Genomic DNA, 5,175 nt, shown 5'->3' on the forward strand with positions numbered 1-5,175 from the left:
ATCTAACAATTCAAGTGTTTGAAGAGATTTCAGATTTTTTGAATTCTTAAAAAGCTATGAGAAGTTCAACGCATTGTTAAACGCATGAATTGAACTTTGCATAGCTTCTGCAATACGTTGAACTTTACGAAATCATTTTTCTTTGAAAAAAGCACGTTGTTTTTTTCAAAAATATATTAATAATATTAATAAACATACATATATATATATATATATATATATATATATATATATATAATAAGATTAATTTTAATTATTATTTATCAAAATTAATTTATACTGAACTATAATTAATATTAATGAGATATCACAAAAGAAGAATTGCTAAAATCATATCTATCACATTTTCGAGATTACTGTTTTTAAGGGCTCCCTTTCCTTGATCCTTGATATCGAGTGATCGATCTAAAACGCTGTCTCATGCTGAAAAAGCATAGAGATGGCAAAGTCTGTTGCGGCCCTTAGGGTAGCGGGCACTCGGACGAACAGTCGGCGGAAGCGACGATTTTAAGTGCGGACTGAAAGACATATTTCGGGATGCGTTCTATATTTATACACACTGGGTGTACACATCTATGCGCGCGAGAGCGCCGAGCGATTTACGAGTCTGCGACTCTCTCGACATTCCATACGACTTTCTTTGTGCTTCCCTCTCATGATGCGTACGTGCCGTACGTCGCTCTGGAATCCCGTTTACGGAATGCGTGCGAATTTTCGTTCAGTGACTTTATCTTCGACCAGACCGACAACACATTCGGCAACATTCGTGAATTTATAAGGCGCCTAAATTATGACGCTGTCATCTAATATGAATTACTGACCGCCGCTGACCGTGACGTTATTCCAAAAGCATGTGCGTTACCGGAATTAAATTGTTTATTCGTGAATGTAAAAAAAATATCGTATAAAACGTCTACAAAAGGAGACTAAAAACATTTATATATTAATATTTTTATTTTTTTTTATTTTTTATTATTTTATTAACTCTTAAGTTATTAAATGGGTAATTTGAGCTAATGAAAATTTTCTTTTAAAATATTGGAAACAATCCTAAAATAAATAATATATTTAAAAAAAATAATTAAAACTGAAGCACGCATAAAGGAAGAAAAGTGCAAAAATGAATAAGAATGTATATATTTGATATATGTATATGCTTTTACATATTTTATCATTATACAAAAAGAAATTTACAAACACAAAGCAAAGAATATGATGGAGTGAAAATTACATTGTCTACATATATTACAATCGTAATAATTTGTCTAAAAGGAAGACGCGGCTTACGAGAATACAGCGTGACATATAAGACTTCGATCTAGGATTATTCACGCGCAGGATGTAAAAAGTAATTCCGAGTTAAGAATATATTCAAATTCAGTCGGCCTTGCCAACGCTAGAGAAATGGTGAAGAGACAGACTGCAGTTATAATTCAAGAAAGCATCCGCCTTGGCAATCCGCGGTAACATTCCGCATAGTTATAGCTTGTATGTGCCGTTTTCGGCTTAGCATCATTACGTGTAATTTATAACGATCAGTAGGCACCTCGCTAGTTTCACAGTCAATAGAGGAAACTTATCGCGATTGCACATTAAGAGATCTGACAGCCAAGCATTTCAACTTTCAACATAGTTTGGAACTGTATAGTCATCAGTTCCTGTGAAAGCTTTTACCATCAAGCTCTTTGACTTATTGTTTTGCTACGATAAATATAGCTGTATTCAATTTTCTTTCATAACACACCGAATAGCTGTGATCTCTTTTAACGATACGTGATGAATATAAATATCAAAAAAATTATATTCCATTATTTAAAACTGAAAGATTTTGATGAAAAATTACGATAAAGTATACAATAAAATCATGTATCTAAAATGTAATGTATTAATTTTTTAAATAATTTTATTATAAATTAAACGTAAGAAAATCTTTGAAATCCTAGCAATGTTGCATATCTCTCTTTCTCTTTCTTTCTGAAATGAACTATAAAGCATCAAAAAGATTCTACGTAACCGTAATAATTTTAATATAATTCTGAATAGAAATAAAGAGCTAGATGAGAAACATATCGCGAAGTCACAAAATTGTTATTCAAATTTTTAATTTTCTTCTTGAGGACTACTATATAGATATTACTTTTGTATTTACTCAACTCTATTATTTTTTCCAAGACTATATTCGAAACATGAACGAATTAAACAATGCCGACAAGTGTTATCCTTCGAAGCAATTTAAACGTGTCATTACCAACTTTCCTTCACAATTTGCATATACATATATTGTTAAAAAATGGTAATAATTCAATCGACCAATTCTGGCAAATAATTAAATTTATTGAATTTTCACAACGTTTCGGCCGTGGGTTTCGGCTCTTATCAAGTGCTATAATATAATATTAAAATTCAATAAATTTAATTATTTGCCAGAATTGGTCGATTGAATTATTACCATTTTTTAATTATCATCTGGTGACTTCATAGTTTTATATCATATATTGTTAAATTCCCTCGTGTTTTTCGCTAATTAGAGGGAGAGATTCTCCTCAGGGTCAGAAATTTATTCGTGACATTCCGCGTAATCTCGTGTTGGCAGCGTTGTTTTCGGCACAAATATAATACATACCGTCGCGTCGCGCGATTTAGAGTACTCGGCGCGCGAAATCGGCATTATTAAGATTATCCACATCAGGATCCCTTTCGCGAACGGAAACATGGTCCGTACTCTCCCGTAGGATTTAAACTCGCGTACGATGCAACCACTCGACGTGAAAATTTATGTGGGTTATAATTCACGTATGTCCGACTGCGCTTCCACGCTTTCGCTAATCTTTCGCTCGTTTCCTCGTTTATGATTTGAGAATCTGAATATCTCTCTCTTTTATACCGGCGCGTATGTAGAAGAGAAAATGTCAAATAATAACAATAATTCAATATAGAAGCAATAATTAGAAAAAAAATGAGAAATAGTTTCGAAGGAAGAAAAATAACAGAGAAATGATTTTTAATGTCATAAATATTTGAGAATTTAATTTTTACTTATTTTGACAGATTTGACATAGACAGCCAGATTTTTGGTGATCATAGTGCGGTTATAAATGCAGCATTTATTTCAGATAATCTCATCTTTTGTCATCCATGTCGTCGATTGTTAAATATCGTCCTCGCTAATACTCGCGTCTTAATGAAACGACGTAATTGTTATTGCGGTCGTTAATTGTTTCTCGAAGCTCAGACCTCCGTTCGTAATTGATGGTCATTAGAACATGCTGCGTGGCTTCGCGAGGGTGGATCGAGACGGAAATCGATTGACATATCTGCGATCGTCGGGGCCTTAATGCGGTCAATGGACCGTTGCGTGCGGCCCTTAATTAGTTAGTCCTCTTCAACGAGCTTGATATTACGGATCCGGCGATAAGACTGCATGCGCAGACTCACAGGAATGCACGGTATACGAAGGATAAACGTGGAGATTATATGAGATAATAAGCAGGTTCTGTTAAGTTTTCAGTTTTCTTAATAAGTAGTTTCGTAAGATCGTTTGATTTTAATTTCTTCTGGATTTGTTTTACTTCTTGCGATATAGAGAAAAGTACCTGTAAGATATTATTGAAGATGTTATTAAATTAAATTAAGAACGCTATAATACTAAAGATATCTGGTCATTATGTAAACTTGTCAATCTAAAATCATAAATTTGATATATTTATCTGTGTGTCAGAAAGAATGAATGGTATTTTATCGAAATAGATTAATATTTTTCTAATAGATCTTTTTGTCTCAACAAATATTAATTTTTTTATCGTTGCAACTGAAGCATTGTCATAAATCGATTAAAGGAAGAGATTTTAATTATAATCTATTGATACTTTTAATTTATTCTTAATATAGTGACTTAATTATTTCAATAATATCTCTTGGAAATTATGTTCTTTTTTGAACATGAAATTATTTTAATGAATCTAAAAGCGTTGGTTTATGAAAGATCTTTCTATCTCAATAAACGGACGATAAAATTGCTTTATAAATTTTTAAAGAAGAAAAGTCAGTAATTTTAACTTATACGTTATAGGAAAATCTATTGATACTTTCAATTTATTCTTAATATAGTAACGTAATTATTTCAATAAAATCTCTTAGGAATTGTGTACTTTTTTAGCAGACGTAATTCTTATTAATTATTGCGCTTTTTTCAAAATTATTTTGATAAATCTAAAAGCGTTGGTTTATAAAATATCTTTTTATGTCAATAAACGGACGATAAAATCGTTTAATTATTTTTTTTGAAAGAAGAAAAGTCAGGAATTTTAATATACACGTTATAGGAAAAATTGCGCTTTTTCAAAATAATTTTAATAAATCTAAAAGCGTTAGTTAAATATCTTTCTCTCGATAAACGGACGATAAAATTGCTTAATTATTTTTTTTTAAAGAAGAAAAGTCAGGAATTTTAACATACACGTTATAGGAAAAATTGCGCTTTTTTCAAAATTATTTTAATAAATCTAAAAGCGTTGGTTAAATATCTTTCTCTCGATAAACGGACGATAAAATCGCTTAATTATTTTTTTGAAAGAAGAAAAGTCAAGAATTTTAACACACACGTTATAGAAAATTGCGCTTTTTTCAAAATAATTTTAATAAATCTAAAAGCGTTGGTTAAATATCTTTCTCTCCATAAACGGACGATAAAATCGCTTAATTATTTTTTTTGAAAGAAGAAAAGTCAGGAATTTTAATATACACGTTATAGGAAAAATTGCGCTTTTTTCAAAATAATTTTAATAAATCTAAAAGCGTTAGTTAAATATCTTTCTCTCGATAAACGGACGATAAAATCGCTTAATTATTTTTTTTGAAAGAAGAAAAGTCAGGAATTTTAATATACACGTTATAGGAAAAATTGCGCTTTTTTCAAAATAATTTTAATAAATCTAAAAGCGTTGGTTAAATATCTTTCTCTCGATAAACGGACGATAAAATCGCTTAATTATTTTTTTAAAGAAGAAAAGTCAGTGATTTTAACATATACGTTATATAGGAAGTGATGCGTGTGAAACGGTCGTGGAGAAAATACTAAATAAAGGATTACGTTATTTAGGAGTGCTTAATTCGGCGCCACCTGTGCTTGTGATGGCTTGAGCGCGGGTGTGCGCGCGCGTGAGCACTTATGAAACC

The sequence above is a fragment of the Nylanderia fulva genome, unplaced genomic scaffold (genome assembly GCF_048542155.1).
Source record: "Nylanderia fulva isolate GAGA-0341 unplaced genomic scaffold, ASM4854215v1 Scaffold19, whole genome shotgun sequence".
Classification (NCBI taxonomy): domain Eukaryota; kingdom Metazoa; phylum Arthropoda; class Insecta; order Hymenoptera; family Formicidae; genus Nylanderia; species Nylanderia fulva.